The sequence below is a fragment of the Ursus arctos genome, unplaced genomic scaffold (genome assembly GCF_023065955.2).
Source record: "Ursus arctos isolate Adak ecotype North America unplaced genomic scaffold, UrsArc2.0 scaffold_5, whole genome shotgun sequence".
Taxonomy (NCBI): domain Eukaryota; kingdom Metazoa; phylum Chordata; class Mammalia; order Carnivora; family Ursidae; genus Ursus; species Ursus arctos.
In genome coordinates this window covers 12,818,539-12,839,551 of record NW_026623067.1, presented here as the reverse complement: position 1 = coordinate 12,839,551, position 21,013 = coordinate 12,818,539, and positions in this window count along the sequence as shown.

The window sequence follows — 21,013 nt, the reverse complement described above, 5'->3', positions numbered from 1 at the left end:
TACAGTGGTGAAAGAGTGAAAACTTTTCTTCTACGATCAGGAACAGGCAAAGATGCTCACTCTTGCCACTTCTGTTCAACATAGTCCTGGAGTTCCTAGCCAGAACTATTAGACAAGAAAAAAATAAAAGGCATCCAAATTGGAAAGGAAAAGGTAAAATGATCTCTGCAGATGGCATGATGCTGTATGTAGAAAAGCCTAAGGAATCCACAAATAAACTCTTAGAATTAATGAAAAAATTCAGCAAAATTTTAGGATACAAAACCCTCAAAAATCAGTTGTGTTTCTGTATACTAACCATGAAAAATCCAAAAAGGGAATAAAAAAAAACCCTTCACAATAATATCAAAAAGAATAAAATATTTAGGAATAAGCCAAGGAGGTGAAAGATCTGTACACTGAAAATTACAAAACATTTTGAAATAAACACAAAGAAAAGTATTTGTTGTTTACTGGGTTGGAAGATTTACTATTGTTAAGATGTTGATACTGCCTGAAGTTATCTATAGATTCACTGCATCCCTATCAAATATCCAATGACATTTTTTGTGGAACTAGAGAAATCCATCCCGAGTTTCATATGGAATCTCAAGGGACTCTGAATAGCCAAAACCATCTTTAAAACGAACAAAATAGGAGTCTTCATACTTCATGATTTCAAAACATAACAAAGCTCTAGTCATCAAGACAATGTAGTATTAACATAAAGAGAGATATAGACCCATGGAATAGAATAGAAAGCCCAGAGTTAAAGCCTCATGAATATGGTCAGATGATTTTTGACAAGGTTACCAACACCACCCAATGGAGAAAGGATGCTCTCTTCAACAGATGATGTTGGGAAAACTGGACAACCACATGCAAAATAATGAAATTGGATCCTTAGCTTACATCATATATAAATATTAATTCAAAATGCATTAAGGACTTAAACCTAAGACCTAATACTATAAAACTCTTAAAAGAAAACTTAGGGGAATAGTTTCATGACATTGGATTTGGCAATGAACTCTTAGATATGACACAAAAACCACAGGCAATAAAAGCAAAAATAGATGAGACTACATCAAAATTTTAAAATTCTGCACTTGAAATAATCAACAGAATGAAAAGGCAACATATGGAATGGGAGAAAATATTTGCAAATCGTCTATCTGAGAAGGGGTTAATATTTAGAACATATAAAGAACTACAACTCAACAACCACAAACCACATACCCCATTTGAAAAATGGACAAAGGACTTGAATAGATGCTTCACCAAAGAAGATATACAAATGGCCAAAAAGAAAATGAAAAGATACTTAACATTTTAACAGTTAGAGAAATGTAAATCAAAACCACAATGAGCTATCGCCTCACCTCACACCCATTGTGCGGGCAGTAAAAAAAAAAAAAAAAAAAGTTGTTAGGATGTAGAGACATTGAAACTGTTGTGCATTGTTGGTGGGATGTAAAATGGTGCAGCTGCTATGGGAAATATTGTGGCATTTCCTCAGAAAACTTAAAAATAGAATTGCTATGTGATCTAGCAATCCCACTGCTGGGTACATATAGGAAAAAATTGAAATCAGGATCTTGAAGAGGTATTTGCATACTATGTTCATTGCAGCATTATTCACAATTAGCTAAGAGGTGGAAGCAAACCAAATATCTATCTTTGGATGAATGGATAAAAAAATGTGGTATATATAATCTATGCATACCTTGTATAAAGTCTAAAAAAGAAAGGCAATCCTGTCACATTCTACCATGTGGATGAACCTTTATCACACTATGCTAAATGAAATAAACCAGTCATAAAAAGACAAATACTATGTGATTCCACTTACATGAAGAAGTTAAAGTAGTCAAACTGATAAAAACAGGAAATAGGATGGTGATTTCCATGGGAAAGTGGGAAGAAATGAGTTGTTGTTCAATGGGTATAGATTTTTAGCTTTGTGAGATGAAAAAGTTCTAGAGATCTGCTGCATAACAGTGTGAATATACTTAACAGTCTAGAGCTGTACATGTCATAATAGATAATATGGTGAATATTTTGTTATGCGTGTTTTTTTTTTACAATTAATCAAGAAAAACACTGTTAAAACTCACTAAGAGGACATAGATAAGCTGAATGGCCATAAAGAAATTAAAATCCCACACAGTAAACTCTAGGCACAGATGGCTTCATCAGTGAATTCTATCAAACATCTGAGGAAGAAATAACATCAGCTATGCACAACTTTTCCAAAAGCATTAAAGAGGAAATACTACTCTGTAACTCATTTTATGAGGCTGTCATTCAGACTTTACAAGAAAACTCAGACCAATATCTTCCATTAACATAGATGCAAAATTCAAAACACAATTTCAGCAAATCAAATCCAATAAAATATTAGAAGGATAATGCATAGCAGTGATGTGGGCCTTGTCCCAGGAATGCAGGGTTGATTTAGGATTAAAAATCAATCAATGAGGGGCGCCTGGGTAGCGCAGTCGTTTGGCATCTGCCTTCGGCTCAGGACGTGAACCTGGTGTTCTGGGATCGAGTCCCACATCGGGCTCCTCCGCTGGGAGCCTGCTTCTTCCTCTCCCACTCCCTCTGCTTGTGTTCCCTCTCTCACTGGCTGTCTCTCTCTGTCAAATAAATAAATAAAAATCTTTTAAAAAAATCAATGTAATTCACCATATTAATAATCTTTTAAAAATTATCTCATGTGCAGAAAAACCACTTGATAACATCCAACATCCACTCATGATAAAACCTCTCAGCAAACTACAAATAGAAGGGAACTTCCTCAATCTGATACAGGTCATTTACAAAAAATTTTTAACTAATATCATACTTGATGGTAAAAGACTAAATACTTTACATCTAAGATCAGAGACCATATACGGATGTCCATTTTCACAACTTATCTCCAACATTCCATTGGAAATTCAAATTAGTGCAATTAGACAAGAAAAAGAAAAGATATCCAGATTGGAAAAGAAGAAGTAAAACTATGTTCACAGAAAACATGATAATCTATGTAGAATATCTAATGGAATCTACAAAATAGTTACTGGAACTGAGTGAGTTTTAGAAGAATATAGAAGAATAATATACAAAAACCAATTGTGTTTCTAGATAATCACAATAAACAATAAGAAACTGAAAACCAATACCATTTACAAGAGTACCAAAAATATGAAATACTTAAGGATAAATAATAAAAGATATAAAAGGTGTATATACTAAAAAATATAGAGAAATTAAATACCTAAATAAATGAATTAATATGCTTTATTCATGGATCTTAGTTAAGATTATAATTTTCTCTAAATTGGTCTATAGTTTCAATGCAATTCACAAAAAAATTGAATTTTTTTTGTAGAAATTGACAAAATGACTTATAAATTTATTTAGAAAGTATAGAAAGGCAAAGACCAAAGCCAAACAGGATAGCCAAAAAAAAAAAAAAATCCCAAAAAAGAACAAAGTCAGAGAACTCATATTACCAAATTTCAAGACTTATAAAGCTACAGTAATCAAACAGTGTGGCTAAAAAATGGACATATAGATGGGTAGAACAGAATAGTGCGCCTAGAAACAGACGGCACAACTGATGATTCACAAAGGCAATTCAGTTGAGGACAGATGGGGTTTTTTTGTTGTTGTTGTTGTTCACAAATTGTGCTAGAACACTTGGACACCCATACTTAAAAAATGAACAATACATACCTCATACTTTGCATTTAAAAATAACTCAAAATGAATTAGGCTTTATACACAATAACCCGGTGTTGGGTATTAAGGAGGGCACGTATTGCATCAATCTTATGCCCCCACCTCCCATTCCCAGGTAACTACCATTTTACTTTTCTTTTTTCTTTTCTTTTCTTTCTTTCTTTCTTTTTTTTTTTACAGGTTTGACTTTTTTTGTTTCCACATGTAAGTGATATCATACACTACTTGTCTTTGTTTTTTTTTTTTAAAGATTTTATTTATTTATTTGACAGAGAGACAGCCAGCGAGAGAGGGAACACAAGCAGGGGGAGTGGGAGAGGAAGAAGCAGGCTCCCAGCGGAGGAGCCTGATGTGGGGCTTGATCCCAGAACGCCGGGATCACGCCCTGAGCCGAAGGCAGACGCCCAACGACTGAGCCACCCAGGCGCCCAATACACTACTTGTCTTTGACTTATATCTCCTAGCATAGGTGCTCAAGGTCCATCCCTGCTGGGACAAACGACAGAATATCCTCCTTCTCATGGCTGAATAATATTCTATCATGTATATATACCACATCTTTTAAATCTAGTTACCCATGATAGGCATTTGGGTTGTTTCCATATCTTGGCTAATGTGAACAATGCTGTGATAAACACGGATGTGCAGATATCTTGTCTAAATCTCGTTTTCATTTCCTTTGGTGTATACCCAGAAATGGAATTGCCAGATCATGTGGTAGATCTATTTTAAAATTTTTTGAGGAACGTTAGTAGTCGAACCAATTTACATTCCCATCAACATCGTGTAAGTGTTGGCTTTTCACCATATCGTCACCAGTGCCTTTTGTTTCTTGTGTTTGTGATGATAGCCATCTAACAGGTTGAATTGATATTTTATTGTGGTTTTGATTTCCATTGATGATTAGTGATGTTGAGCACATTTTCATGTGCCTATTGACCATTTTGATGTCCTCTTTGGAAAAACGTCTATTTAGTTCTTATGCCATTTATTGTTTGTTTGTTTGTTCGAGATTTTATTTAATCATCTGAGAGAGAGACAGAGAGGACGAACAGGGGGTGGGGTGGATGGAGAGGGGAAGCAGACCCCCTTATGGTCTTTTATGGTTTGCCTCCCTCTCTGTTTTCATCTTATTTTTCCTTCCCCTCCCCATGTTCATCTGTTTTGTTTACTAAATTCCACGTATGAGTGAAATCCTATGGTATTTGTCTTTCTCTGACTGACTTACTTCCCTAGCTAATACCCTCTAGTTCAATTTTTAAATCAGGTTATTTATTTTTTATTAAGTTGGTTTATATAATTTGGATATTAATCCTTTATCCAGTATATGATTTGCAATTTTTTCCTCCCATTTGGTAGGCTGTTGTTTCATTTTTTAACTGCTTCATTTGGTGTGCAGAAGGTTTTGAGTTTGATGTAGTCCCATTTGTTGATTTTTGCTTTTGTTGTTTGTGTTTGTGGCATCATATCCCAAAATGTCATTGCCCAAACTAATATCAGTGAGCTTCTTTCCTATATTTTCTTCTAGGAGGGTTATGGTGTTAGGTCTTACGTTTAAGTCTTTAATCCATTTTGAGTTAATTTTTGTAAGTGGTGTGAGAAGGAGGTTCAATTTCATTGTTCTGCATGTGTTTCTCCAATTTTCACAGCACTGTTTGTTGAAGAGACTATCCTTTTCCCATTGGGTTCTTAGGTTTCTTGCTGAATATTAAGTGACTGGTTATGCTGGTATTTAGTTCCGGTCTCTCTATTCTGTTCCGTTGTTTCTTTGTGTCTAGTTTTGTGCTGGTATCATACTATTACTCTGGCTTTGTAGAATAGCTTGATATCAGGAATTATGGTAACTCCAGCTTTGTTCTTTTTTAGAAAATTTTAATTTAAATTCCAGATACTTAACATACACTGTAATATTAGTTTCAGGGGTACAACTTAGTGATTCAACACTTACATACCATACTGGTGCTCACCACTACATGTGCACTCCTTGATCCCATCACCCATCCAGCCCTTACCCACACCCACCTCCCCTCTGGCAACCATCAGTTTGTTCTCTATAGTTAAGAGTCTGTTTCTTGGCTTGCCTCTCTCTCTTTTTTCCCCCAATGAGCATTTGTGTTGTTTCTTAAACCACATATGAATGAAATCATACGGTATTTGTCTTTCTCTGACTGACTTACTTCCCTTAGCATAATACTCTCTCACTCCATCTACATCATTGCCAATGGCAAGATATCATTCTTTTTTATGACTAGATATATACATCTTCTTTATCCATTCATCGGTTGGTAGACATTTGGGCTTTTTTCATAATTTGGCTATTGTAGATAATGCTGCTATAAACATCTGGATGCATGTATCCCTTCAATTTAGTATTTTTGTATTCTTTGGGTAAATGCTTAGTAGTACAATATTGCTGGATCATAAGGTAGTCCAATTTTTAACTTCTTGAGGAACCTCCATACTGTTTTCCAGATTGGCTGCACCAGTTTGCATTCCCACCAACAGTGTGAGAGGGTTCCCCTTTCTCTACATCCTTGCCAACGCCTGTTGTTTCTTGTGCTTAGGCATGCTGAAAGGTGTGAGGTGATATCTTACTGAGTTTTGGCTTGTATTTCCCTGATGATGAGTGATGTTGAGCATTTTTTCATATGTCGGTTGGCCATCTGTATGTCCTTTTTGGAAAAATGTCTATTCATGTCTTCTGTTTAATTGGATTATTTGATTTTGGGGAGTTGAATTTTATAAGTTCCTTATATATTTTGGACATTAAACCTTTATTAAATATCTTCTCCCATTCTGTACGCTGCCTTTTAGTTTTGTTGATTGCTTCACTGTGCAGAAGTTTTTTATTTTGATGAAGTCCCAATAGTTTATTTTTGCCTTTGTTTCCATTGCCTCAGGAGACATATCGAAAGAAGTTACGATGGCCTGTGTCGAAGAGGTTACTGCTTGTATTCTCTTCTAGGATTTTAATGGTTTCCTGTCTCACATTTATCTTTCATCCATTTTGAATTTATTTTTGTGTATGGTGTAAAAAAATGGTCTAGTTTCATTCTTTTACATGTTGCTGTTCAGTTTTCTCAATACTATTTGTTAAAGAGACTCTTTTTTCCATTGGATATTCTTTCCTGCTTTGTTGAAGATTAATTGACCATATAGTTGTGGGTTCATTTCTGGGTTTTCTATTCTGTTCCATTGATCTATGTGTCTGTTTTTGTGCCAATACCATGCTGTTTTGATGACTACAGCTCTGTAGTATAATGTGAACTCTGGAACTCTGATGTCTCCTGCTTTTTTTTTTCCCTCAAAGTTGCTTTGGCTATTCCGGGACTTTTGTGGTTCCATAAAATTTTAGGATTGTTGCTCTAGCTCTGTGAAAAGCGCTGGTCGTATTTTGATTGGGATTGCATTAAATGTGTAGATTGCTTTGGGTAGTATAGACATTTTAGCAGTGTTTGTTCTTCTGGTCCATGAGCACAGAATGTTTTACCATTTCTTCTTGTCATCCTCAACTTCCTTCATCAGTGTTTTATAGTTTTCAGAGTACACTTCTTTCACCTCTTTGGTTAAGTTTATTCCTAGGACTCTTATGGTTTTTGGTGTAATTGTAAATGGGTTTGAGTCCTTGATTTCTCTTTCTGCTGCTTCATTATTTGTGTATAGAAATGCAGCAGATTTATGTACATTGATTTTTGTATCCTGTGATTTTACTGAATTTATGTATCAGTTCTAGCAAATTTTTGGTGAAGTCTTTCAGGTTTTCTATATTGAGTATCATGTCCCTGCAAATAGTGAAAATTTTACCTCTTCCTTGTCAATTTGGTTGCCTTTTATCTTTTTGTTGTCTGATTGCTGAGGCTAGGACTTCCAGTACTATGCTAAGTAACAATGGTGAGAGTAGACATCCCTGTCATGTTCCTGACTGTAGAGGAAAAGTTCTCAGTAACCCCCCCCCCAGGGATGATATTAGCTGTGGGGTTTTCATATATGGCCTTAATTTTGTTGAGGTATGTTCCCTCTAACCCTATTTGTTGAGGGTTTTTATCAAGAATGGTTGTTGTACTTTGTGAAATGCTTTTTCTGCATCTACTGATAGGATCATATGTTTCTTATTCTTTCTTTTATTGATGTGGTGTATCACATCAGTTGATTGCAAAAATTGAACCACCCTTACAGCCCAGGAATAATTCCCACTTGATTGTGGTGGATGAGTCTTTTAATGTATTGCTGGATTTGGTGGCTAGTATTTTATTTTTTCAGTAGTATTTTATTGAGAATTTTGACATCCATGTTCATCAGGGATATTGGCCTGCAGTTCTCTTTTCTTAGTGGAGTCTTTATCTGGTTTTGCTGTCAGGGTAATGCTAACCTCAGAATGAAGTTGCGAGTTTTCCTTCCTTTTCTTTTTGTTTCTTTTTTGGAATAGTTTGAGAAGTATATGTATTAATTCTTCTTTAAATGTTTGGTAAAATTCACCTGTGAGACCATCTGGCCCTGAGCTTTTGTTTGTTGGGAGATTTTTGACTATGGATTCAATTTCTTTGCTGGGTATCAATCTGTTCAAGCTTTCTATGTCTTTCTGTTTCAGTTTTGGTAGTTTATATGTTTCTAGTAATTTACCCATTTCTTCTAGGTTGTGCAATTTGTTGGCATATAGTTTCTCATATATTCTTTTATAATTGTATTTCTGTGATATTGATTATTTCTCCTCTCTCTTTTGTGATTTTATTTATTTAGGTCCTTTCTCTTTTTTTTCTTGATAAGTCTGGGTAGAGGTTAATCAATTTTATTGATTTTTTTTTTCAAAGAACCATCTCCTGATTCCATTGATCTATGTTTGTTTGTTTGTTTATTTGTTTTTGTCTCTATATTATTTATTTCTGTTATTGTCTTTATTATTTCCCTCCTTATGCTGGCTTTAGGCTTTGTTTATTCTTTCTCTAGCTCCTTTAGGTGTTAAGGTTAGATTATTTATTTGAGATTTTTCTTGCTTCTTGAGGTTGGCCTATATTGCCATTAACCTCCCTCTTAGAACCACCCTTGCTGCACTCCAAAGGTTTTAGACAGTTATATTTTCATTTTCCTTCGTTTCCATGTATTTTTAAGATTTCTTCTTTGATTTCCTGGTTGACCATTTCATTGTTTAGTAGCATGTTATTTAACCTCCATGTATTTGTGGTCTTTCCAAATTTTTTCTTGGGATTGACTTCAAGTTTCATGGTGTTGTGGTTAGAAAAGATGCATGGTATGCTCTCATTCTGTTTGTATTTCCTGAGGTCTGATTTATGACCTAATATGTGATCTGGAGAATGTTCCATGTGAACTGAAAAAGAATGTGTATTCTGTTGTTTTAGGACGAAATGCTCTGAATATATCTGTTATGTCCGACTGGCCCAGTGTGTCATTCAAAGCCATTGTTTCTTTGTTGATTTTCTGCTTAGATGATCCGTCCATTGATGTAAGTGGGGTGTTAAAGGCCCCTATTATTATTGTATTATTATCAATGAGTTCCTTTATGCTATTATTTTATATATTTGTGTGCTCCCATGTTTGATGCATAAATCTTTACAATTGTTTCATCTTCTTGTTGGATAGCCCCTTTAATTATGATATAGTGCCCGTTTTCATCTCTTGTTACAGTCTTTGTTTTAAAGTCTAGTTTGTCTCATTTAAGTATGGTGACACCAGCTTTCTTTTGATGTCCTTTTGCATGATAAATGTTTCTCCATCCTCTCACTTTCAATCTGCAGGTGTCTTTAGGTCTAAAATGAGTCTCTTGTAGGCAACGTATAGATGAGGTGTTTTTTGTTTTTTGTTTTTTTAAAATCCATTCAGATACCCTATGTCTTTTGATGGGAGCATTTAGTCAATTTACATTCAGAGTAATTATTGATAGATATGTATTTATTGCCATTTTGTTACTCATTTTGTGGTTTTCTGGAGATTTTCTATGATCCTTTCTTGTCTTTGTCACTTTTGGTCTTTCTGATGAGGGAACGGAAAGCAAGCTGAAGACAAAGCAGAAGCTGACACCCTGCAACCCCCCCTCCCACCATGGGATGTATGCAACATTCCTCAGGTACTCCTGGCTGCCCTAAAGGACAAAGAAACAGTCCATACTACCTATAGCCTATTGACAAGTCCTTGAAACAGGAATGGTGACATTCCTCTAGGAACTCAGCAGCCTCGATGTTAATACTTTGCTAAGGGCAAAAGACAGTCCTAGCCTAACCCCTCCCCTCCACCAAGATTCTGTAAGTCTACTTTAACATATAAAAATTCCTTTGGAAACTTCCTTTACCTCTAACCCCCCCCAAGATACGTGTTGGCAATCATCCCCCAAGCATATGGCCTACCGATATACATCTGAAGGGTCTCATGACTCAGGTTTTATTAGACAGTAATAAATGACCTTTTCCCAGCAACAGCTAGCCCCCTCAAGGTCCTGGAAACCTTGCTTCCAAAATTCCTTAGAGACTTACATTATCCCTAACACCCTCCCAACCTGAGGATATATAATGGGCCATTCCTCACAACCCCGGGGCAGCAGCTCTTTCTGCCCACAGGTCCTGTCCCTGTGCTTTAATAAACCACCATTTTGCACCAAAGACGTCCCAAGAATTCTTTCTTGGTCGTCAGCTCCGGACCTCACCCCACTGAACCTCATGTATATTCACCTGAACCTCATCATTTCCACTCAAAGTCCCCTTTGATGTTTCTTGCAGGACTGGTTTAGTGTCATGAACTACTTTAGTTTTTGTTTCTCTGGTAAACTCTCTCTCTCTATTCTGAATGATAGCCTTGCTGGATAGAGTATTCTTGGCTGCAGATTTTTCCCATTTCAGCATGTTCAATATATCTTGCCATTCTCTTCTGTGTTGCCAAGTTTCTGTTGAGAGATCTGGGTCTTTCCTTATAAATTAAGGACTTCCTTGTCTTGCTGCTTGAAAATTTTTTTATCACTATGTTTTGCAAATTTAATTACAATATGTCTTGGTCTTGACCTGCTTTTGTTGATTTTGATGGGAATTCTCCATGCTTCTTGGACCTGGATGTCTGTTTCCTTCCCCAGATTAGGGAAGTTTTCAACTAGGATTTCCTCAAATAAATTTTGAGTTTCCTCAATGTCTATTCATGACATGTTCCATAATTCTGTTGTTCAGCTTCCTCATTTTCCATTATTTTATGTTCTGTATTACTTATTCATTCTTCTGTTTCTTTCAGTCTTTATTCATGCATCAAGCCTGTTTCCAATCTCAGTTACTGCATTTTTCATTTCTGTTTTTTTAACTCTTTTATCTCTGTGATAATGGTCTCCCTGATGTCTTCCACTCTTTTTTTCAAGCCCAGTGAGTATCTTTATGATTGTTGTTTTAAATTCTCTAACAGGCATATTATTTATATGTTTCACTTAGATATCTGGCTGTGTCCTTATCTTGTTCTTTTATTTGGGATGAATTCCTGTCTTTGCCTTTTGTCTAATTCTCAGCCTTCTCTGTGTTCTCATGTTTCCTGCTCCTACAGTGATGGCTTCATGAAGAACAGGCCATATAGTGCCCAGGGTTTGGCATTTAATTAAGGAAAGGTCTGGTGTGTGCTGAGTTCACTCTGCTGTTGTGTTTTGGCTGCTCTATCCTTCAAGCCTGGTGTCTGCAGAGGATCTCCTTGCCCGAAGTGCACAGTGCTTGGTCCTTGGCCAGAATTTGGTGAGTGTTAGGTAAGTTGCTTTGGTCTGCTGGTTACATGAGATGTGATACTACTTCCACTACAACTGAAGCCCTGCAGAACTCTGTGGTTGGGAGACCTGGCATGGGGCAGGGTTTGGCTTGTCTTGTGGGGAAGGGCCTGTGGCTCTAGGACTGTCCAGAGCTTGACTTAGAGGGGCAGTTCCACCAGACCTCAGGGGTGTGGGACTTGTTGTAAACAGGTTAGGTAGCCAGCATTGGCACTGCACTGATTACAGCTGGGAACTCTGTGTTTTTGCTGTGTGACAGGGGGAGGCAAATGGCACCAGCTGGCTCCTTTGTCCCTGGAGAGACATCTCCCTGATTGTTGCTCCTAAGGGAAGCAGTCTGAGAGTGAATAATCTCCCCTCTGTGTGTCCCAGGTGTTTTGCAGATAGCTGTTTCCACATTGACTGCCTGCCTCTGGGTTGTTTGCCTGCCTTTTCTCCAGGAACAGCTCAGGGGCCTCAGGGCTTTAACCCAGCCACACTTGCTGACTTTTTAAAACTACAGGCTTTAGGGACGTGGTGTGGCCAAGAGCCTGTGCTGGACTTCTGGGGGAGGGGCCCGCTCTGCTGAGCCTTAGGCAAACCCAGGGGGTGTGAGCCAAGTTCGGCAGCCAGTGTCATGCTGTGCTATTTTCAGCAGGTGGCTCTGTGTTTATGCTGAGTGGTGGGGGAGGGAAATTGTGCCTCCTGGCTCTTTTGTCACCAGAGAGGAATCTCTTGTGAAAGTTGACTCTCAGGGAGGCACTCCAACAGGAGCAAAAAATCTTCCCTTTGTGTGCCCCAGGCATCCTTTAGATCATTGTTTCCAAGCTGTCTGCCCACATTGTGTGCCTGCCTTCCCTCCAGGAGCAGGATAGCACTCTCAGGGCTCTATCCCAGGAAAGCCAACTGACCTTTAAAACTCCAGTGTTTAAGCCCTGGTAGTTGCTTGAACTCATGAAAACCAGCTCTTCGAGTTTTCCCAGCCAATGGCTCTGGGGAAATGTTCTCCTGTGCATTCCACTGTGTGCCCCTCTCTCTCTGTCTCTGTCTCTCTCCACTTTCTCTGTGACCTTGGCTCTCTCCCCTCCACAGCACCGGGGATCCATTTCTCCCCCAAACCAAGGCTCTGCACTTCTTAATGTCTTTGTTGTGGCTTCTTCTCTCCCTTTGGTTGTGGAGTTTCTGTCAGTCTTCTAGTTGATTTCTGGGGTATTTAGAATGATTTGATAGTTATCTATTTGTATTAGAGGGAGGAGAGGAGCCGAGGGTCCTCCTACTTAGTCACCATCTTAGCTCCTCCCCCCACCCCACCCCCGTTCTTTTTTTTGTTAGAATTTCTGTGGCTATTTGTAGTTTTTTGTAGTTCCACACATATTTTAGGATGTTCCCCAAAAGGATAGCCCCCTTCTACTTCTCTTCTTCTGGTAGGTATGATGTGGGAAACAAAAGCAGAAGAAAAATTATTAAATTTCCTTACTACTTAATGCCCACTGACAAGTCCTTGAAACAGGCTGAGTGACATTCCTCTAGGAACTCAATTGCCTCAACATTGACACTTTGCTAAGGGCAAAAGGCAATCCTAGCCTGAAGCCCCCTTCCCCCTCCTTCCTGTAAGCCTCATTAACATATAAAAATTCCTTTAGAAACCCCCAAGATATGTGTTCGCAATCATCCTCCAAGCATACAGCTCACCGATACACATCTGAAGGGTCTCATGCCTAAGGTTTTATAGCAGTAATAAATGACCTTTTCCCAACAATAGCTAGCCCCCTCAAGGTCCTGGAAAACTTGCTTCCAAAATTCCTTAGACACTTAACGCTATCCCTAACCCCCTCCCAACTCGAAAGTATATAATGGGCCATTCCTCATGACTCTGAAGCAGCTCTTTCTGCCCATGGGTCCTGTCCCCGTGCTTTAATAAAATCACCTTTTTGCACCAAAGGTGTCCCAAGAATTCTTTCTTGGCCATCGGCTTTGAACCCTAACATCTTTCCTACATCAGGTATACCCATTATTTTTATGATAGCTCTCCTAATGGAGTCCAATAGCTCTCATACGGTTTCTTCACCTCTTTGAAATCTTCTCTCTCTTCTTCCTCCTGAATCATTTCTAGATTCTTATCTTCTAGATCACTTTTTCTCTCTTCCATCTGATTTGCTCTGCTCCTGCACTTTTGAATGCATTCTTCATCTCATTTATTGAATTATTCAGCTCCAGAATTATTATTTGTTATTGTTATTATTATTATTATTATTATTATTATTATTATTGTTTTTTATTTTAATTCCAGTGTAGTTAATGATGTGGTTGCAGTGGTGGGGTTCGGAGTTGATGGCCAAGAAAGAACTCTTGAGAGGTCTTTGGTGCAAAAAGGTGGTTTTATTAAAGCACAGGGACAGGACCTGTGGGCAGAAAGAGAAACTGCACAGGGGTTGTGAAGAGTGACTTATTATTCACTTTGGAGTTGGGAGAGGTAAAGACAAAATGAAGTTTCCAAAAGGACTTTATCATATGCTAAAGAAGACTCACAACATACTGGAGGACTAGGTATTATCAAGTTAAGGTTGTTTTTCCCTCTGGCAAAGCAGAAACAAACATTAAGATTGGGAGTTTCCTGGAGGAATGTTCCTTCTGCCTTTGTTTCCCATTATCAGTTAACATAAAGTGTTATATTAGTTACAGGTGTACAATATAGTGATTCAACAATTCTATACATTACTCAGTGCTCATTATTATAAGTGTACTCTTTAGTGTTTGGTTCTTTAGAATTTCAATCTCTTTGGTGAGGTACTCCTGTTCATTAATTTATTTCTGAGTTCACTGAACTGCCTTTCTGGGTTTTCGTGTAGCTCATTCAATTTCTTCATGAAAGCTATTTTTAGTACTATATCAGATCCCAATATTCTGTGACTTTGAGTTTGGTTGCTGGATAATTTTCATTTTCTTTTTGTGGTACAATATTACTGTGATTTCTCATGGTGTTGGATGAGGTAGAGGTGCCTCTGCCAGTGCATTTGAAATAGTGAGCGCCTTTTTTACTTAGGTAAAGCTTTGTTTACTTTGATTCTAGCAGTTCAGCAGGTTAGCAGTTAGAGGTCTTTCTTCTGTTTGCTAGCAGGTGGCACTATAGCACAAGGTTTTGGGTTTTTGTCCGCAATCTGCCCTCTAGCTCTGTATTTGGGAGCCTGCAATTCCTACTCTCCACGCCCTCTGGTAGAGGTGTCACTGGTGTTCCTACAGTCACTGCTTGTGCCTTCTGGGTGGCAGGTGCTGTTGCTGCAAGGTTTGCTGCTTGGGGAAAGGGCAGGGGTCATGAGTATCACTATTCCTGGAGTACTGGAGTCATGGTGGCTCCTGTCGCTGCTCCTTCAGTTCGGCTGCCTTCATGAGATCCAATACACCCACCTTCTAGCTATTTTATTTATTTATTTAATTTTTTATTTAAATTCAATTTAATTACCATATAGTGTATTATTAGTTTCAGAGGTAGTGTTTAGTTTGCATGTAACAGTTACATATAACAATCAGTGCTCACTGAGGTGGGAAACAAAGACAGAAGAAAAATTATTAAATTTCCTTACTACCTACAGCCCATTGACAAGTCCTTGAAACAGGCAGAGGGACATTCCTCTAGGGACTCAATTGCCTCAGTGTTGACACTTTGCTAAGGGCAAAAGGCAATCCTAGCCTGAAACCTCCCTTCCCCCTCCTTCCTGTAAGCCTCATTAACATATAAAAATTCCTTTAGAAATTTCCTTTATCTCTAACCCCCCCAAGATATATGTTGACAATCATCCCCCAAGCATACCCCACTGATACACATCTGAAGGGGCTCATGCCTAAGGTTTTATTAGCAGTAATAAATGACCTTTTCCCAACAATAGCTAGCCCCCTCAAGGTCCTGGAAACCTTGCTTCCAAAATTCCTTAGAGACTTATACTCTCCCTAACCTCTTCGCAACTTGAAGCTCTTTCTGCCCATAGGTCCTGTCCCTGTGCTTTAATAACCCTTTTGCACCAAAGATGTCTCAGGAATTCATCAGCTTCAAACCCTAATGTCTTTCCTACAGCACTCATTACATCAAGTGCCCTCCTTAAGGCCCATCACCCAGTTACCCCAACTCCCCATTGACCTCCCCTCCCCCACCTTCTAATGTACAGATGTATGGATATCTCCAAGGTCCTGGCATGTTATGCAGAGGAACCTTTGTTGGGGTTATGTTTGACTTAGTAATTGCAAATTAAAGAAGAGAGACATAGGAAGCAACTCACACTGCCATGATGCTTAGGTCATTCATCATCTTTGTATTTACCCAAGTGATGGCCCAGGAGAGACACCCAACACTATGCTTAAAGTCCATTGGCCAAAATTAGTCACATGGCCAGGCTGGCTGCAGGGGCTTCAGATGTGGTCTCCTGTGTTCCCAGGAAAAGACTCATAGAAGCCAGTGAGTGGTGATTGGAGGTCTGCTGAGGATTAACGCTGGGAGGTTTTTTTTTTTTTAATTTATTTATTTATGGGGGGGTAAGGGGGAGGGCAGAGGGAAAGAATCTCAAGTGAACTTCCTACTGAGCACGGAGCCCCATGCAAGACTAGATCCCACGACCCTGAAATCATGATCTGAGCCAAAACCAGAGTCAGAAGCTTAACCAACTGAGCCACCCCAGTGCCCCTGCTGAGAGTTCTTATTGCTGATGTGGTCAGGGGAGGAAAGCCCTGAAAGGCATATTTTCTTACCTTCTGCCTCTTTCTCCAACATGCTTGGGCAAAGGTCAGAATTAGGCCTGTAATCAAGATGTTACAGAAATATCATTTCAGGGATGGCAGATTCAAAATTTTTATCTGAAAGAGGTGTTCACTTGGCTCCAAGCCAATAGGTCTGAGTTGGGATAAAGTGAGTTGCTGAGCCAATGCTGAGGGGATTGTCCACAGGGTAGGACCTTGGTCACAGGCCAAGGATGTCAGGACTCTGGGCACAGTGTTCAGGAACCAAGGTCTAACAGAGTGCTAAGCTATTGGGTATTAGCAGACACTGTGCTGGAGTTAATGGTAGTTATAAGAAAAGATGCTGTAAGATAATGGGAAGACGCAGGCCATACCCAAAGTGGGCTAGTCAGACACGATGCTGTGTCTGGGGGATCAGCAGACCTTTTACTGGTAGCTAAAAGTGGTGACAAGACGTGACTCTGTGAGCTAATGGTGAGTCAGCACTGGGAGACTGGTCCCACCCACTTTGAGCTCTGTCTTTACCCAGACAAATTTTTGAAGCAAGAAGCCCTGAATTCAAAGGGCTCAGGTAGGTCACTCATTTCTCCAGGTGGGATCTTTATGTCTCCAGGGACCGTCATCAGTGCCCTCAGCCCCCCAGGTGACTCTACCTTTGGCCAAAGCCACACTACCCCGTCATTGAAGTGTAGGTGGGTTACTCCATGATGCTTAAGCTGGGATCAACATGGACTGGGAGCTAAGCACCTGGGTTCTAGGTAGGGCTTCTCCCTCTGTTGGACTCAGTCTCTCCACCTGAGTTAGAACTAGGGGATGGCAGATCCAAGGTTCTTCTGACACTATCTGATATTGCAAGGGGGACCTGGGTCTTCATAAGCTGTCTTTTTTAACCTCTGAAACTTAGCATTTTTATATGTAATAAGAATAGTAATACTCCTTATGGTAAAGTGTTGTTAGGAGAATAAGATGGATAAAACACAAAAAAGCACCATGTTACATGTCAGTTATATTTCAGTAAAAATAAATTAAAATAAATGGGTTAATAAAAAGGGAAGGATATTCTGAAAATGTGGATAAATTGAAGGAAATGTTTTAATGTTTATTAATCATAAAATATTTCAGACTGACAAAAGTTATAAAGAAGAAACACCTGTAATGGTTAATTTTGTATGTCGACTTGAGTGAACTAAGGGATGCCCAGGTATCTGGTTAAATATTATTTCTGGGTGTGTCCATGAGGGTATCCCCGGAAGAGATTAGCATTTTAATTGGTTGGCTGAGTAAAGTTGGTGGCCCTCCCCAGTGTGGGTGGGAACCTGAATAGAACAGAGGTGGAAAAAGGTTGAACTTGCTCTACCTGACTACTGAGCTGGGATATCAGTTTTTTTGCACTTAGAGCTGCTGATTCTGGTGCCTTCAGACTTGGACAGGCATCTACATTATTGACTCTGTCTTTCAGATCTTTAAACTATGCCAGTGATTTCCTGGGTCTCCAGCTTGCAGACAGTAGATCAGGGGACTTCTCAGCCTCCATAATCATGTGATATAATACCTTATAATAAATCTTTTTATGTATGAATGTACACACACATACCCAGACAAATATTTTATTGATTCTATTTCTCTAGAGAACTCTAACTAATGAAACAACTATACATCATTGTCTAACTTCTTAGAATGAAAAACATGCAGTTCCAGATGAAATACCCATTATTATCCTTCCTGATCGTATCCCCTTTGCATCCCAACCCTAAAGCCCACTCCCAAAAGTAACCACTCTCTTGAATTTTGTGTTTATCCTATGTTTTTCTTTATTTTTGAATTTTCTTTTTCTTCCAAGTTTTTATTTAAATTCATTAGTTAACATAGTTAGTTTCATGTGTATAATTTAGTGATTCATCACTTACATAAAACACCCAGTGCTTATCACAAGTGCACTCCTTAGTACACCTCACCCATCTAACCCTTCCCCCCACCCCCCTCCCCTCTAGCAACCCTCAGTTTGTTTTCTATAAGCAAGAGTCTGTTTCTTCTCTCATTTCCCCCCTTTGATCATTTGTTTCGTTTCTTAAATTCCACTTATAAGTGAAATCATATGGTTTTTGTCTTTCTCTGACTTATTTCCCTTAGCATAATACTCTCTAGATCTACCCGCATCATTGCAAATGTCAAGATTTCATTCATTTTTTATGGCTCAGTAATATTCCATTGTATATATATTTATACCACATCTTCTTTATCCATTCATCAGTCAATAGACACTCGAGCTGTTTCCATAGTTTGGCTATTGTAGATATTGCTGCTATAAACATTGGGGTGCATGTATCCCTTTGAATTAGTATTTTTGTATTCTTTGGGTAAATACCTAGTAGTACAATTTCTGAAGCATAAGGTAGTTCTATTTTTTTTAATTTATAATGATTTTTTATTATATTATGTTAGTCACCATACAGTACACCCCAGTTTCTGATGTAAGGCTCGATGATTCATTAGTTGTGTATAACACCCAGTGCACCATGCAATATGTGCCCTCCTTACTAAGGTAGTTCTATTTTTAACTTTTCAAGAGATCTCCATAATGTTTTCCAGAGTGATTGCACCAGGTTGCATTCCCAGCACAGTGCAAGAGGGCTTCCTTTTTCTTCACATCCTTGTTAACACTTGTTGTTTCTTGTGCTATTGATTTGGAAAAATGTCTATTCATGTCTTTTGCCAATTTTTAAATTGGATTATTCATTTTGGGGTGTTGAGTTTTATAAGTTTTATATATTTTGGATACTAACCCTTTATCAGATATGTCATTTGCAAAAATCTTCTCCCATCCCATAGGTTGCTTTTTTGTTTTGTTGGTTGTTTCTTTTGCTGTGGAGAAGCTTTTTATTTTGATGAAGTTGCAATAGTTTATTTTTGCTTTTGTTTCCCTTGCCTCAGGAGACATATCTGTAAAGAAGTCACTATGGCTGATGTCAGAGAAGTTACTGCCTGTTTTATTTTCTAGGATTTTTATAGTTTCAGGTCTCATATTTATATCTTTAATCAATTTTGAATTTATTTTTGTGTATGGTGTCAGAGTGGTCCAGTTCCATTCTTTTGCATGTTGTTGTCCAGTTTTCCCAATACCATTTGTTGAAGAGACATCCTCCCCCCGCCACTGGTTATTTTTTCCTGCTTTGTTGAAGATTATTTGACCGTGTAGTTGTGGGTTCATTTTTGGGTTTTCTATCTGATTCCATTGATCTATGTGTCTATTTTGGTGCCAGTACCATTACTGTTTTGATCACTATAGCTTTGTAACATAACTTGAAGCCTGGATTTGTAATGCCTCCAGCTTTGCTTTCTTTTTTTCAAGATTGCTTTGGCTATTCAGGGTCTTTTGGGGTTCCATACAAATTTTAGGATTGTTTGTTCTAGCTCTGTAAAAACTGTTGTTGGTATTTTGATAGAGATTGAATAAAATCTGTAGATTGCTTTCAGCAGTAGATATTTTAACAGATGCAGAAAAAGCATTTGATAAAGTACAACACCCATTCATGATAAAAACCTTCAACAAAGTAGGGTTAAAGGGAACATATTTCAAAATAACATGGGCCATCTATGAAAAGCACACAGCTAACATCAAACTCAATGGGGAAAAACTGAGAGCTTTTCCTCTATGGTCAGAAACAAGACAGGGATGTCCATCCTCACCACTGTTATTTAACGCAGTATTGGAAGTCCTATCCATAACAATCAGACAACACAAAGAGATAAAATGCATCCAAAATGGCAAGGGAGAAGTTAAACTTTCACTATTTGCAGATGACATGATACTGTATATAGAAAACCTGAAAAACTCCACCAAAAAATTGCTAGAAATGATAACACAAATTTAGTAAAGTCACAGGATACAAAATCAGCATATAGGAATTTCTTGCATTTCTATAAACCAATAGTGAAGAAGTAGAAAAGAAATTAAGGAATCAATCCCATTTATAATTGCACAAAAAAACAATAAGATACTTACAAATAAACTTAACCAAAGAGGTGAAAAACCTGTACTCTGAAAACTATAAAGCACTGATGAGAGAAATTGAAGAGGACACAAAGAAACAGAAAGATAGTCCATGCTCATGAAGAACAAATATTGTTAAAATGCCTATTCTATCCAAAGCAATCTATGCATTTAGTGCAATTACCATTTCTTTTTTTAATAGGACAAAATTTTTAATTCATTTTTTAATGTGTAGATTTTCCAAATTCTGTACCATTTTGCATTTACTACTACTTACTAGTAGTACAATTACAGGGCTTTCTGTGGTCAAGTATTGTTGAGAAACTTCAAGTAAGGTAAAGTTATGGATGTTTATTTATTGAATCAGTTGGGATAACTAAGCTGTTTAAGGTTATAACAATCAAAATAAGGTGTTTTGCAAATGTAGAGAACATGATTTATTTTATTCTCTAAAAATTTGTGTTAATTTCCTTTGATCATCATAGTTCAATATGCTTTGGGTAAGCTAGTTAAAACCAGATCAACTAGTTTTCCCATTCCTAGGTTTGAAACTAAGAGTTTTTTAAAAACATGTATGGACTTAGATAGTGTTAGTGAAATAAGTCAGTCAGAGAAAGAGGAATACCATAGGATTTCCCTCATATGTGGTATTTAAGAAAGAAAACAAATGAACAAACCAAAAAAAGGGACAAAAAATCAGACTCTTAAAGTAAGTCCCTTCTCTTTAACAAATACTGAACTGAAAATTTAATTCCTGAGGTACCATGGAAATGGCAAACATTATTCTCAATTGTTTGGTTACTTTCTACTTAGCTTCTTAGTCTCTTTCCATAAACATTGCAAGAACTGATTGATTCCTTAGGGAAAAT